Here is a 17,039-nt window from a genome sequence, read left to right as displayed (position 1 = left end):
CCCAAGATCTGTAGCTGGCAAGCTGGAGACCCAGAAGCCATGATGGTGTAAGTTCCAGTCTGACTTTGAGTCCAAAGGTAGAAGATCGATGCCCCAGCTTAACGACACACAGATGGAGAAAATGTACACTAGTGACATAATTTTCATTGTAAGACCTGCTTTTCTGAGGCACCCTTTGATGTAGATCTAAGTTATTTGTTTTAATTGCTATACAAGCTTTGCACAGTGGCAGTGTCATAGCCAATGAGTTCTATCCAAGGCACGATTATTGCTAATTGAAAATTTAACTTCTGTACAGTAATTCTGTTTTGTGAACATAGTGTTATATGTATATATTTACTTATTGAGGAGTGAATGTGTTTGAACATGTGGTAGAGGCTCTATAAGGAATAGCCTGCTTTGGCAAGTTGCTGTTGGCCGCACATTATTTACAGGGTTCCTGCCAACTGAGTGAGACACATCAGGATGTTAGAGATAGGGAGCCATTATTCCAGTCATTTCAGGTCTAATTGCTGCTTTTGAAAAGCTCTGAACCCAACTGATGAGTCAGATTCATCGGATTCGTGGAAGAGCCTTCATAGGGACTCTAGGATCATTTGCTCCCAATTTTGCTGCTTCTGATGCTATTAACAACTGACTTTTTAAAAACTTGGTTCCAACTCCTCAAAAAAAGAGGGTCTGACTGGTAGGCCCAAAGTATAGTAACCTTCATAAGGAATAAAGCACTTGTTTCATGTAAAGCAGATTTGAGCCAATTAGAACGTGAAGGTTCCCCATTGTCAAGTTTAATTTCCATATTAACATCCTACTCTTCTATGTTATAATAACATATGTTTTCCCCAGTGGATTAATTTTTAAATAATTAATTTCGACATGATTTAAAACTTAAAGAAAAGTTATCAAATGGAACAAAGGACTCCTGTACCTCCAGATTCCCCATTTGTTAACATTTTAATGTATTTGCTCCATTGTGTGTGCCCGGTGTGTGATCATTAGTGTTTTTCTTAGCCTTACGAGAGCCAGCTGCTGACATGATATCCCATCCCTCAAAGCACTTCAGTGTGTGTTTCCTCCAAACAGAGATGCTCTTCTACATAACCAGTATGCAGCACTCCAAGTCAGGAAGCGAGTGTTGGTACAACACTACCATTCATTACACAGTTTCAACATTATAAACTCAACAGTGGCTCTTTTTCCTTTCTGGTCCAAGATCTTGTCCAGGAATATTTATTGCATTTAATTTTCATGTCTCTTTAAATTCCTTCAGTCTGAAAGATTTCCTCAGTCTTTCCCTATCTTTGGCAGTTTTAAAGAGTGGAAGTCTTTAATGATGTAGGGTGTGGGAATTTCTGACATTTCTCCCTGACTGGGCTCAGTTAATGCATTCTGGGTGGAATGACACAGAAATGATTCTGCATTTCTCCCATCACATCAGATGCACAAGATGCCAACCTGTCCACCACTGGTGATATTAACCTTGATCACCTGGTCATGTGGCTGTATGCCAGGTTATTCATATTAAATTTACTTTTTTCTCTTTGAAATTGACTAGTTATTTTGTTGAAAGGTTTCTCAGAATTTTGCTGACATCTTGTTCTCCACTAGATTCCACCCACCAACATCCACGGACAACCATGCCTGAGTAAACCACCTCTCTGACAGTTGCCGAATGGTGCTTCTTCTTTCCGTTATTCTTTCTATCTTTATTAGTTAGCTTTCTGCTTTAAGAAAGATGTCTCTGTTATCTGTTCCCCTGTCCCTCTCTCTCCCATCTTTTCTTCCTTTATTCTCTAGGATAGTTCTTTCAGATTCATAACCATTAGATGCTTCCAATTTGATGTTTTTGATATCTGTGCCTTAAACACTCTAGCTTCTCTCCTGCCTTAAGCTCCATCCATGTACTCTTTCTCTAGATACCTGGTTGTCTCAAACCAGGATTCTGTCAAGTGTTTTTAGACTTAGGGGCCATTTTTGTTCTTCAGGTGACTTTATATATCTCTTGCCTATCTTGGGTTGATGTCAGAGTTTGCTTCAGATGGCAGTTAAGTGGTGATCTCACTTTCTTTATTGCCATTATTGTGTGCGAACATACTGACCACAAGAATTTAGACCAACTCGCTCTTGGTAGTCTTTCTTCTTTTTCATACCTCAGTTGGGTATGTGCCGGCTTGACCAAATTCACACTTTTATTGAACACAAATGCAAACATTTTAAACAGATTCACCACAAATGATATTTCTTAAGTTACTTTTTATAAAGCAACAACAAAACCATGGAGAGCAACAACCCATATTTTCTCTTTTTATTGTAAAATGTCCTAAGCTAAAAATCACTTGTAATTCCATCCCAAGTCAACTAGTTTCATTTTTAAACACATTCATGTATTTATATCACTTATTTTTCACTTATATTCTCCCACATATATTTCAGTATCCATATTGGAAAATAATGGGTCTATGAACCAGGTAACATTTAGAGAGAACAGTACTGACCAGATGGCCCAGCCTCTCTCATTAAGGAGCTCTGGTGCTGGCAGAAGCTTATGTTCTGGGCTTCAGGGTCTTCATTTACATTGGATGGTAGATGAAGGGTCTTCAGATACCATGTCCGATGAAATCATTTTTGGAGCTTCTGAGGCCTAATTATATTCTAACTGGTGGAGGAGACTATGATGACAGATGAATAACCTCCATTTGTAGAGTACACAGCTGTACTGATACACTTGAATGTAAAGACTGTTTTGAGGCCAGTCTTTCCTTCAGAGGACAGCTGTGGTTAGGAGATTTGTGTTGTTTTAATTTCCATACTGTTTATCTCTTTTTTCCTCAAGTACAAAAATAGAGTAACAATAGCAACATGCTCCCAAAATACCACATGAAAAATTAAGAAAAGAATGTTTGGTTTAATTTATGAACATAGGTGCACTACTTGGTATTTTGTAATTATTGGTAAAAAAAAAACCCCACACAACACAGCAATTATTTCTGTAAGTGAAAAGTTTGAAACATGAATTATGTTTTATGAGTAATGGCAGATAGAAAAAAAAAAGGTAATTGTTTCACCAGCAGATATATCCCTGAGCAGATTCAAGTAATATATGTGAACATTTACTCTATTTTAGTGTTTATCAAATGCATTTAGAATTTTTTTCTGTTCAAAATGTCTAGGACTCGTACACTATGGACCCACTCAAGATAAACCTTGAGTCTGATACTGTGTACTCAAAGCAGCATTCTTTTCAGCCCTTCTTATGAATAAATTCTTAAGTGGTTGAGACAACAGTTTTAGTGCTATATATTTTAATTAACAGACACAAAAGCTCATTAGAGGATAATTTGCTGACAAAACAACATGAAGAAAATACAAAAATGGAAACTTAAGCTATTATGTAAATTTAAAAACTAGAGATGAATGATACCGTAATAGTGCCTGTCTCTTAGTAGCTTGAGAGTTTTGGGGGAATAATAATAAGAACTTTTTTCTTTAAGTTATTTTTTAAATACTTTTTATATTACTTTTTTCAAAGTAAAACATGTGATGGCTAAACAATTATAGCACAGAAGAGCTTATTATATAAAACAATATTTTCTAGTTTTTTATTTTAAAAATATATAGAAAATTGAAAAACTAGTCTAATAAACACCTATTTTTTTCACATATATTCAACAATTAATACATAACTAACATTTATATTTATTATATATAATATGTGATATATGTTAGATATGTAATATCTATTTAAATATATATAAAAATGTGCATGCACATATGCATGCTCATATGTTTTTCTTGAATTTTTTAAGTTTTCTTAATCTTGAAAATAGCTTTCAAATATCATATTTCACTCCTGAATACTTCAACATAAATCACCTAAGAATAAAAATATTCTCCTTCATAATCTCAATACCAGAAAACATATAAAATTAATAATTCTGCCGAAACCGGTTTGGCTCAGTGGATAGAGCGTTGGCCTGCAGACTGAAGGGCCCCAGGTTCGATTCTGGTCAAGGGCATGTACCTGGGTTGCGGGCACATCCCCAGTAGGAGATGTGCAGGAGGCAGCTGATCAATGTTTCTCTCTCATGGATGTTTCTAACTCTCTACCTCTCTCTCCCTTCCTCTCTGTAAAAAATCAATAAAATTATATTAAAAAAATTAAAAAAAATTAATAACTCTGTGATCATCTAATAACCAGTCCATATTAAAATTACCCAAATTGTCTCCAAAAAACCTTTTTCTTAAACCTGGATTCTGTAAAAATTCCCACATGCTTTTGGTTGTTGTAAAAGTAACCACTTTAAATTCTTTCAATTGTTTCTTAGGCAAATTGCCTCCAAATCACTAAATAATATGCTTATACAAGTACTTCTTAAATAATCAGTTGATATTTACTATATTGACATTCTATTTTGATAGCTGAAGATTTAACTTTTTAATGATTTCTCGCTATGCCCTTCCTACCTATGTGGTTTTTGTTGTTATTTGTAGTTAAACCAATAATCAGTGTTTAGATTAACATCAATATGTAAGTATCTGTATATATAAAAGGCTAATATGCTAAGTGTCTGACTGTCCAACCGGTCACTATGATGTGCACTGACCACCAGGGGGCAGACGCTCAATGCAGGAGCTGCCATGATGTGCACTGGCTGGCACCGTGGACCTGACACCGACAAACCAACACTCAGCTTCCCTGAAGTGAGACTCAGGCCCCACCACCACCCTGAGCGACACCCCACCAAATCACAGCCACCACTGCTGAGACCCCATGGTGCAAAATGCGGTCCACAGCCCAACACAGCCTGGAAATGGTGGCTGTGTGTGCCGAGTAATGACGTCACTTAGCAATGCCCAGCTTCCTCTCCCTAGCAACTAGGGAGTTTCTTCAGCCCAGGAACATGACTTGCTTTATAGCCAGGTGCAAACATTTTACAGATTAACCAAATGTCTGTGAAGCGTTTTCATGTGCCTCATCTCATTTGATCCTCACAGAAGTCCTGGAGTAGGTAGTTAGGAGACTCGATAGAATCCTATTTTCTTTTCATTAGCTGGAAAATGGAGATTTAGAAAGCTTAGAAACTTGACCCAACTGAAAAGAAGTAAGAAATGGTGGACCTTGAAAATGACTTCAGGTTTTCAGACTGCACAGAATATAGTCAAACACGGCTGTAGTTAAATATTTTACCCTTTGTTCTCCCTGCGTGATCTACAATAATAATCTTTTTCGTGTTGATATTTACTGCTGTTTTACTGAATTACCTGAAAGAGAAGTTGGGGTGTTTCACTGGGTGGCTGGAAAAAGTTTAGCTAAATCAGAAAGCAGGTCTAATTAAGCAAGTTTATTCTACATATATAAAAGGCTAAATTGACTCATGCATGCGCGATACATATAAAGCTCTTGCTGTTGCCAATTACATGCGTGTGTTTTGATCTGTCATTGTTGATGGTGAATTGGTTGACACTTCTATTATAGAGAAAGGGCAAATAGCAATATTAAAATATTTCTTCTAATTAATTTCCTTTCAATGTGCACGAATTCATGCACTGGGCCACTAGTTCTATAAAACCAAGAGCTATGATTACTTCTCCTTTCTTGCTTAGCTTTTTTCTTTTTCCTGAACTTTATGATTTTAAAATTTATATCGCTTAATTTTTCTACCCATAGCATGGTCAACCTTTATTAAGGGCTTACTGTGCCAAATAATTTCTAAATGTTTTACATATATTGGTTAATTTAATCATCACAACAACCTATGATACAAGAATTATTACAGATGAGGAGAATGATGAATAGAATAAGCTAAGTAAATTGTCTAAGTTCATACAAGTGCTAAGCGGTGGGATAGGGCTTTAAACGTAGGTCACTTTTATATAGGGAACAACTTCGCTGTTCTTTCCACAGATTCAGAGTATTACATTTCTCAGTTCTCCTTTCTTCTTCCTGCTTCATTTCTCAGTTCTCCTTTCTTCTTCCTGCTTCCCTCCATCCTCCGGTCCCAATCTAGACTAATTGGTTTTCTAGGTCTGTTACAAAGCTCTTTTCTCTTTGTTCTTGATTCCTTGGGACCTTGGGTATGAGTGGCACCAGTGGTTACGGAGTGAGAGAGGCAACAGTTCAATCAGAGATCATCCCGGACCAATACCCAGCTTTGCCTTCTCTTCCTCCCATCCCACTGCCCTCTACAAAGTGCTGAAACACAGGTGGAAGACAGTCTGTGCTTTGTGCTGCGTTTGTCATTCTCAAACTCAATTTCTAAGAATAACAGAAAAGGATAGCAACTTAGTGTTGTCATTTTTAGTTGTTAGACCATGTTTTTTGAGGAGTTTGGCAAAATTAAAATGTTTTTCTAAAAGCTTTTTGGCATTTCAGTTACTAACAGTCATAGTGTATTAGGCCAATTTTTAAAACCAATATTTGCTCTCTTTGGCTTTAAAAAATTCCCAGAGAAATGTGTCATCCAAGAACTCCTGGAAAGATAGACCTGATTCCTCATAAGAGGTGACTGCTTTCCTTTTTCCATCACTGCCAACTGTTATGAGATGCTCTTCACCTCTGATATGGCTTATTTTTTTAGATTTAATTGGATCAAACCATTTATAATAACTCATTTATTGATTATATGAGATTCTGGGTTGGGCAGAGGAAAACGGCATAGGACAGATAGATACCCTTCAGTCCTGGGGACTACATAGATACATACACATACACAGACACAGGCACACAGTACATAATTTTTCTTTCTTTCTTTCTTTTTCTTTTTTTTTTGTTTTTACCTGAAAATATGAGATACAGTTACAAATTGAAGTGGCTTTGGAAAAAAATTTATTTATTTATTTAGTAAGACTTGATTGCTTGCTAATGTGATCTTCAAAGGCACTGAAACAGGTGTTATAGAATAGAGGAGAAGAATGTGCCTCTTGGGTTAGTGTGTGTGTATATATATATATATACACACACACGCATATATGTAAATATATATATATATATTAAGAAAACAGCTCAGTTAAAGAGAAACAGTAAGTTGTGGAAAGTGAAAATAAGTCTGTTTTTAGTAGAAAGCAATTTCTTTACTTAATGAGAAGAATGAGAGGAACTTCTAGAATGGTTATAGAACTAGAAGGGACCTCTGAGATCATCTAGTACCGTAGTTTCATAGTTGAAGGAATTGAGTTACAGTGAGGTAAATGGATTGGCTAAAATACCACGACCTACTTTGCAGATCTAGACCTAAGTGACCCTGAGTTCCAGATCTGAGCTCCCTCCACCACCATAAGTGAACACCAGTAATGCATGTATGTCTGTTCACAGTTGTCTGTTGGTGGAAAAAGAATTTAAACCTCTTTCCAATTGATCTCTGACACTGGAAGCTGGACAATAGGAATAAAATGGAAATTTAGTATTTTAGATTTAAAAAAATAACTTTTATAATTATTATTGCCATAACATGAATTCATTTAATTATTTTACTGAATAGTTCAGTTGTCTATATGTAAGCATTGCAGGAGCATAATTCCACAATTTAATAATGGAGAAGTAACAATTACATCTTTTTTGACATTTATATTTTCAGCACACGGAAACATAATTGTATTGCTTATGTTAATAATGCCTGTCCAAGCTGAGGATATGGATTAACTTTTGATTTTCTTCTTAAGTGTTATTTTTTGATAATTGAACGATGCAGTCACTGTGGAAGAGAACTCATGACAGCGGTTCTCAACCTGTGGGTCGCGACCCCTTTGGCGGTCGAACGACCCTTTCACAGGGGTCGCCTAAGACCATCCTGCATATCAGACATTTACATTACGATTCATAACAGTAGCAACATGACAGTTATGAAGTAGCAACGAAAATAATTTTATGGTTGGGTCACAACATGAGGAACTGTATTTAAAGGGCCAGAAGGTTGAAAACCACTGCTTTATAATAAAAACTTTTAAATTACAGATTGTCTTGCACTAACATCTTTTAAAGCATTAGAATTCTAATTACCACAGGAAGGGAGAATTGATGACAAAAGTGGGGACCCCTCTAAGTTCCTTGCTAATCATTCAATAATAGAATGATTCATTCATTTTCCATGATGCTGGTTCTCATGCCTTTGTCTGGGAGGAAAGTACTAATTGGCCCTGTTAAAAAGACAGCTTGACAAGTAACTTTAAGAGACATACTTTGAGCATTACTCGCAACAGGAGGAATGCAGGATTTTAGAAGTCAGGATCAGTAGGTTCCAACTTGCTGGTGAAAGCGGGCTACTATTTTTAAAAGTACAAGTTGTGCCAGGAAGAAAATCTGCAGTGAGGCAATTTCGTTGGAGAAATTTGAACGTAGCTAACATTACTCTTTACCTTTCAGAGATCCTGTCTCTGGTGACTTTTTTGGAGAACACCAACTCCTAGAGATGTCTGTCTCTTGCAGTATAAAAACCACAGAAAAGAAATAAAGAACTCAAACTCTCTTTCCTGGACAGACTCCAAGTGGAGCTGGAACTTCAGAATCCAGCAAATTTTTGTATTGACAGCGTAAGCTGCATCTTGAAATTATAAACAATGGGTCAAGTCTTCTGTTTTCAATAGTTTGGTCTCCTTCTTGTAGGTGTAGTTTCCAGAATATTCAAAACCACCTACATTTTCATTGGGTAGATGTTTGCCAGATGGTAGTGGGGTTGTGGGGCCTGGCCCATGGGAAGACTGTAGGTCTAAAGTTCTTTGAACCAGACTGACCCGGCAAGGAATAAAGTCATAGAATGGAAGAGAATTTTAGAGAACACTCGAGAGAGACATCCAGCTTTTGCACGAATGTGTCTCATGTCAGGCAGCTGAATAATCATAATCGAACAGATTGTCAAACCTCAGAGGGAAGGTAGGGGAGAGTAGAAGGGGTAAGAGATCAACCAAAGGACTTGCATCCATGCATATGAGCATGACCAATAGACACAGACAATAGGGGGGTGAGGGCATGTGCTGGGGTACGGGAGTAGACGGGGAGAGGTCAATGGCAGAAAAAGGAGACATGTAATACTTTCAACAATAAAGAATTTAAAAAATAATATGATTGTATAGACCAGTGGTCGGCAAACTCATTAGTCAACAGAGCCAAATATCAACAGTACAACGATTGAAATTTCTTTTGACAGCCAAATTTTTAAACTTAAACTATATAGGTAGGTACATTGTTATTAACTTAATTAGGTACTCCTAAGCTGGCCTTTGCTAAAACGTCCTCAATCTGATTGAGGTACGTTCGCTGAGGTCGACCCCTTCCAACTCTCCCATCCACACTTGTCTTTTATAGTTGTTTCATCTACCAGGGGTCCTCAAACTTTTTAAATGGGGCCAGTTCACTTTCCCTCAGACTGTTGGAGGGCCGGACTATAGTTAAAAAAAAAACTATGAACAAATTCCTATGCACACTGCACATATCTTATTTTGAAGTAAAAAAACAAAATGGGAACAAATACAATATTTGTATTTGCATGTGGCCCGCGGGCCATAGTTTGAGGACTCCTGGAGACTATATAATATAGTAAACAATATTGTTATTTTTATGTCAATAATAATTAGCTGCAAGTGCTGTCATAATGAACTGTCAGTTCAAGTGCTGTGTACATTACTTCATTTAATCTCCTAATAGCCTTATAGAGCAACTGTATAGCAATTAAAGGCACAGACTCTGGAGCAAGACCATCTAAATCAACTGTTCTCAACTTGTGGGTCACGACCCCTCTGGCGGTCGAACGACCCTTTCACAGGGGTCACCCAAGACCATCCTGCATATCAGATATTTACATTACGATTCATAATAGTAGCAACATTACAGTTATGAAGTAGCAACGAAAATAATTTTATGGTTGGGTCACAACATGAGGAACTGTATTTAAAAGGCCAGAAGGTTGAGAACCACTGATCTAAATGAATCTCAGCTCCATATTTGTTTGCCATGTGCTTTGGCACATGCGTTATTTAATACTTTTGTGTCTCAGTTTCTTCATTGGTAAAATGAATATCTACCTTTTAGGGGTTGTTGTAAGGATTGAATGAATTAGTATGTGTAAAGAGCTTAGGAGTGCCTAGTCCAGAGGTGTTGCAAAATCTGTTCCCATTTTAGACAGAAAGTCAGATTTAAGTTGTTATTTGATATGTGACCTTATACTGGAAAGGGCTGGGGGTCAAAGACAACTCTGCCCACCTACGAAGCCCATATCTGTTCTTCACCTTATGCATTCTCCTTCTCCCATGTCATCACAGCCCATTTCATTTTGGAGGAAATCTTGATCAAGTGCCACTTCTCACTGAATTCTGGCTGCTTTTATCTTTGCACTCTTGATATCAGGTCTATCAAAATACAGTAATTTGTCCTCAAAGAGGAGGAAAAGAAAAAGTGCAAACTTGGGCTTTTTCTGCCTCTCTCATTACCGTTGGCTAATGAGCTTTAATGTTTGATGGGGTTGTTTGGACTCTGGAAATCTTATGATTTGGAGAAAAGGAAGAAACTCCTAATGAATGAGAACTGGGATCCTTGTTTAGTCACTCTCTTTTCCTAGTAAAGACCCAGCTCAGGAGGATGCTAGCCAAGGTCGGGAGCATGCTTACAAACACGAGTGGATGGGAGTGGTGCTTGTGCAAGGAAAGCTCTAGCTACAGTTTAAAGGAGGATGTTGAGACCTTTACTACCTATTGTTTTTGGCTTTTGAGGTAAAAGTAGTCTCAAATGCCATGGAAAGAAACAGCCGTAGGCATCTTTTTTGCTGTTAAAGATCCTGCAAAAATTTTCCTTGGAATTGGGTTTAATTTAAAAAATCCATAGAGATTGTGGGAATGTAAGAGGTTACTCCCTTCTTGAGTATCTGCTGGAAGATAACCTCTAAAATTTTTGGGGAAAAGTGTTCTTTCCACTTTTTATTTGGCAGGTATATACCAAACAGTGTAGGCATAAATGCCTTTGTAAAAAATATATCTTTCTATTGATTTCAGAGAGGAAGGGAGAGGGAGAGAGAGATAGTAACATCAATGGTGAGAATCATTGATCAGTTGCCTCCTGCACGCCGCCTACTGGGGATCGAGCCCACCACCTGGGCATAGGAATCGAACCCGGGACTCTTCAGTCTGCGGGCCGATGCTCTATCCACTGAGCCAAACCGGCTAGGGCATAAATGCCTTTTAGTCTGAAGAGAGAATTAAGGTGCATGTCCTTAACGAACTGAGGTAGCACTGTAGTGTGCTGTGACAATACAGCTGAGAGATTATTCTTATGAATAATCCTGCAGTTAATTATTATTATTATTATTATTATTATTATTTTTTTTGCTTTAAGATCACATAACCAGTTTAAAGGACATTAAAGGATGTGTCATAATTTAGTCATTGTTGTTCATGTTGTCATCGTTCACTTATTCTCCATTGGGAATCTAGTTTAGGGCCCAGATAGGAAAGTTTAGCTGTATTTGTCCTGCCCTGTGCTGCTCTGTGCTACCACGTAATTAACTGTGTTATCTTTGGTTGTTTGGAGCTGCAGTACAATAAATTCCTGGAGGGTGGGGAATACTTCTTTGGTTCCCTTTCTTAATAACAGTGTAGGCCTCAATGTCATTTGAAATTACGATTGAAGTAATTTTAGAGCAAGATCATTATTAAAACACTTCCTCCAAGGATATGGAAACAGCTTTGCCTACATGTGAGAAATTATTCTTGAAACCTGTGGGATTTCTGTTTCATAGTGAATGCTTAAAATGACTTACTACATACTTTGTTGGAAACTAATATGTTTGTGTCTCTTTTTCTTCCTGCCTCTTACCCTTTCATGATGCAAATCTGGGTACCCAGAGCTCTCCACGCTGTGTGATGTAGTCCCCGGTTTTACCCCATGCCCCTCTGACCAATGTGCCTATGCCTGCATCTCTAAGGCCCCTGACCACTTGTCTCTTTGTAGCCCCACAGTTCTAGCTGTTGCTAAGCACTGACATGTTAAAAAGTGATCAGTTTATCTCCCTGAAGAACTGATGTCTTTCTGAGTTTCTTTTTTTGGTCAGTGGAAGGGAGTGTCTTCTGAGCCTGACTTCTTCTGAGACTGACTTCCCTCTCAAATGTCATTGTTCCACATGCCTTCCCCACCCCAGTCGGTTTCCAACTCTGGTGGCATATTAGAATTCCCCAGGGAGCTGATGCCCAGCCCCAGTGCCACTGAGTCATCAGTCTGTCGTGAAAAGCTCCAGGGGGTTGTGATGGGATGCAGTGTTGGGATCACTACAGAAAATGTTCGGTAACTGATTAAACAGTGATTCTGTGTACATCATAAACATGGGTTAAGGTTTTGGTGATGGTTGGTATTTACTGGAATGCTGGCCTTAGTAGCATTTTTCAAATAGTCTTAGTGACCACACCTCATAAATCACAGAGTCTTGGCAATACCCTGCCACATGGAGAAAAATCTATTTGAAAATGGGAAGAAGTTTTCTTTTTAAATGGGATATGGTCTTAAAAATTTTTTAATGAAAAATAGACATTTATTATCCACTTTTTAAGTGATATACTGTGTAGATACATTTTGGGAAGATTTCCAAACTCTTTTTCTTCCTGCTATATGAATACAATTTGTTTGCTCATGTTCATGAGAGCATTAAAATACTATTTCCTATAGATATGATTTCTATTTTCATTTGATTACTAAATCAAGTTGGACAGAATTGGTTGGAGCTTAACTCTTCAAGGAAATAAATCCAATCTGGTAAACAAAAGTTAAGAATAACAAGGCTATCCAACATTGGAAAGCAGCTGATGAGATCCTCATAGTTCCCCAAGCTGGGATTAGGGTACAGCCTAGATCAGGGGTGGGCAAACTTTTTGACTCGAGGGCAACAATGGGTTCTTAAACTGGACCGGAACAAAAGCATGGATGGAGTGTTTGTGTGAACTAATATAAATTCAAAGTAAACATCATTACATAAAAGGGTATGGTCTTTTTTTTTTTTTTTTTTAGTTTTATTCATTTCAAACGGGCAGGATCCGGCCCGCGAGCCGTAGTTTGCCCACGGCTGGCCTAGATGCTAATACAGCCTGATAGAGTGGTAGCATATAAGTAAATGTGCCAATCTAAACGTCAGTACGGGGCAGTAGGGAAACTGAAACCCTTATTTTATCCCCATTGATTTGGTGCAAAATGGAGACATACTTTTCTCTAACCGAGAGAGATAATGACTATCTCATAGTCCTGATAGATTTGTCAAAAGGATCCAGAGAGATAAGGAGTGCAGTAGTGGCTTTGAAGACTGGCAAATAACAGCTGGTCGAAGAGGAGGGGGGAGGCGGAGGAGGAAGGGGAGGAGGGGATGATGGTAACAGAACTTGAAGGGGCAGTTCCAGAAAATTGCTAATGGGACTTCTTAGGTGCCCTGGAAATGAGGCACTTCCAGACAGCGTGACGTGGGTTCTTCTCACTGAGTCAGGGGTGAGAGATGAGATGTTGTCATGTTAAGCTAATAAATGACATTAGTGAGACCAGGATTTGAAAAGAATTGTGCTCGCAACTTGGGAGCTTTCCCGAGGAAGGCTTCCAAGCGCTGGGAGCCAAGAGATCACCCATCTCTGCCAGGAACAATGGAAACATCTCAATTAAAAATGGAATAGCCTTCCGGAACCTTGGGACCTAAGGAGCTTCGCTGAGTGTAGTTTTCTTTGAGGGGAAATAGAAGTTTATAATTTGTTAGAACCAATTTTTCAAAAGTAAAAAAGTGAGGCATATAGAAGTTGTTCCTGCCTTCCCAGCTCCTTCTGGAAAAGCCAATTTGGGTAAGTGCATCTCTAAGTCACTGTGCTGGGCAGGGACTAATTTGAGAACACAGTTGGAGAAATTATTGTAACAATGATTTTGTGTGTGAGATTCCCTGGTTTGGATTCTTGTCATCAAATTCAAAGTTTTGCAACTCTGTGTTCTAACTCTTGAGTACTACAAAGGAGCCACAAACGCGTGGCAATGACCTCAGATCTTGAGATCTGTGTAATGAGCACAGGTGGCAGAGAGCTGGGTGCAGGAACAGGCTTTGGTGGGATTTCCAAAGTAGTCCAGCTACTTCATTTAGGGCAAAGGCTTTCTGACATTTATAAAGTATGTTGTAAAGCAGACGTTTAGAACTGCACATTAAAAATGTTTTCCTATTTGTTACTGTGAGTCTAATCTCTCCTGAACAAACATTTCCTTGTTATTTAAAAAATAACTTTATTAGTATGCTGAACATATTAGCATTCTGTGGCAGTTAGGAAGTGGTTTCCCCTGTGACGTAGGTGAAATTTTAAATAAAGTGGGAGAAATTGGTAGGAGTGAGATACCAAGAGCTTTTGTGTGTTTTCTGACTACTTGAATGAATGAATTACATACATCTTAATAACTATTCAAGTTTTTTTTTTTAATATGCCAGGGATAATAGCAGCTATGTTAGTAATACTTTCGGGTATAAGGAACAATACCTGATTGACAGGGAACATAGGTCAGGGGGCTGTAATTTGGATGCAGTAGCTTCACAAGGACAGGAGAGACCCCCGCTGTTGCTGCCTTTCCACTGTGCCATTCTTGGGCTTTGTTTTTAAGCTCAGCACCTCTTGATCCCAGGGTGGCTGCTACTGCTCCAAACAGTCCTTTTTTACAACAAGGAAGGAAGAGGAAGAAAGAGGCTGAGTGAAAAATAAACAGTTCATTTATCAGGGAGGACATTTTTTCTCAGTCACCTCCACACCCCCAGGAGCTCCTAGGGACATAGAGAAAGCAGATGTCTGGAGACTAAGAATCTGACTTTCATGATTGTCCCAAATCAATTATAGTTGATAAGTTGCCTTTTCAAATAAGTGAGGTATTTTGTTTGCAAGAAAGGAGGGGTAGGCGGGAGACCAACACTGTGTACCACGGTAGCACGCGCCAGGCTTTCGGAGAAGAGAGCGCGTGAGCCCTGGCCATCCAGGATCTCACTGCCTCGTGGTGGGGAGAAGACAAGTGATCAAATGGCCATAGTGATCTGTGGAGTACGGACAGTGTCGGAGGTGCGAGTACAATACTGTTACATCAGGATTTAGAGAGAAGCGGAGAGGATCAAGAAAATATTAGGAAAGATAACATTTGAGACGGACACTGAAGTTTTCGATAGGTGTTGACAGTGGCCTTTAGACATCTGCAAAGTCAAAAGCCTTGGGTTTGTGTAACATGTGTCCCAGGAGAGCAGTCAGTGGTTAATAGTGGAAAGTGTTTGAAGCCCCAGTATGCCGTGGTGCGTGCTGCATGACTGCATTAGACATCCGCAAATGAATGAAAGTGTGATTTAATGTGCTCCCAGTTGCCAAGTGCAGTGCAGTGCTGTTTCTCCAAACAGATGACCTTCATCGGTGACCACACTCAACGTTTCTGTCCTCAGAAACTCATTCAAGGGCCACCCTGGACTGTATTTAAAATTGAACTTTGAACTCATGTGTGTTTCTGAGATCTGTTGTTTGTAACATGTGGGTGCAGGTAGTATTTTTTAGGTAAAAGAAAGTGCTAAAGGACCTCAAGTCACAGGTCCAATTTTCTCCGTGTGATGTGATAATATGGTGCAGTTGAATGAACTGTGGTGGGCTTCTAATGCTGCTGGTTTACATTGCCTGCATTTTGAATGCTGTTTAATAAACCGTAGCAAGTTATTTTTGGCACGTTCGAGCAGTCAGTGAACTAATTTGTCTGTATGGAAAGAAATTAATGAAATGAAGTGGTATTTGCGAAAGAAAGCTGTCTCCATCCAAATTGTCCAACACTGCTCCGTACTGTGGTCAAACAGAGGCAAGACTGGAGACTCAGGTAGAGAAGGAACTGAGAGATCCAAGTGGCCTTTCAAAGACGTATTAGCAGAAGGAAAATACATCAGTCTATGTAAGAAAAATATTAAAAATAATACTATTTTTTAATACTCAAGGGATTCACTTGACAATAAGCCCAGTGAATGAAGGGGCTGCCAAAAACTTAGTGTTAATGTAGCTCCTTATTGTTGACGTTTGATTCTAGAGTGGGAAAGATGATGATTTTATGATTTTACTCTTTTCTGATTTAATGAGATTTTATGTATGTGTAACATGTATATAATATATAATATATATTTTCTGCATTTCTCTGTGAAATAAATTTAATATAGTTCCATTGCCTTTATCGCAACCTACAGAATTAATATATGTTTTCATAGAATACTAACATATTTTACTGTATTATTATATGTATATTATGTATCTAAACTACATCTATGCTGTATCTGTCTGTGTCTTTATCTATGTAGACATTATCTGTAAAAAAGAGGATTCGGAACTTCTTAGCTGTTTTGAATGGCATAGGACTGTCATGTGGACGAACGGTTGTGATTTGTTATCTTTATTCCTCTTGGTAGGGAAGGCCCAGTTGGTAGAGTTATGGGGAAGCACTTGGGCTTCTTTCTAAGACATAATTTTCTGAAAGCGCTGCCCATAGGTGCGGTAGGCTGCTGTGGGTGTAAGAGAATTCCTTGTTCATTCCTTTGAGACCAGGCTGTTCAAGTCTAGGCTAAGGCCCTGGTTCCTGAGCTTTAGGGGAGTCAGCATTGCCTGGAGGGCTTGTTCAAACCCAGACTGCTATGTCCCACCCCCAGAACTGTTGATTTAGTAATGTTGGCATGGGGCTGGAGAAATTGCATTTCTAACAACTTCTCAGATGCTGCTGATGCTGCTGGTCGATTTCAGAAGCACTGAGCTAAAACATGCTTATTAAACTAGAAATCATTTGTGCATAGGACTCATTTGGGAATTTTTGTTAAAGCACAAAAATGATTCCGTTGGTTCAGGACTGAGAGGCTGCATGTTTGACGTCTCTCAGATGACACCGATGCTCCTGGTCGCTCCTGGTCCCTGGTGTGAGTAAGAGGGCTAATGAACCCATCAGGGGTGGGGAGGCCTGAGGAAATGTAAGCATCCAGTGGGGAGTTAGACCAGAGGTTGCAATGCTGAGCTCCTGAAAAATCATTTTATTTTGTAAATCCCCAGAGGTGACAAAGAAAATGCTG

The 17,039-nt window shown here is 38.7% G+C and overlaps 1 protein-coding gene and 1 non-coding gene across 4 annotated transcripts in view; both read left to right on the top strand.

The window, feature by feature from the left end:
• Nucleotides 1-17,039, top strand: part of CERS6 (ceramide synthase 6) — a 262,156-nt gene that overhangs the window by 37,916 nt on the left and 207,201 nt on the right. The window lies entirely within an intron of this gene.
• Nucleotides 215-353, top strand: LOC118662388. The gene has a single exon (XR_004969745.1). It is a non-coding gene; the product is annotated as a U4 spliceosomal RNA (small nuclear RNA).

Source organism: Myotis myotis, unplaced genomic scaffold, assembly GCF_014108235.1.
Source record: "Myotis myotis isolate mMyoMyo1 unplaced genomic scaffold, mMyoMyo1.p scaffold_m19_p_8, whole genome shotgun sequence".
In the NCBI taxonomy this organism is placed as follows: domain Eukaryota; kingdom Metazoa; phylum Chordata; class Mammalia; order Chiroptera; family Vespertilionidae; genus Myotis; species Myotis myotis.
This window is presented reverse-complemented; position numbering and strand designations above follow the sequence as displayed.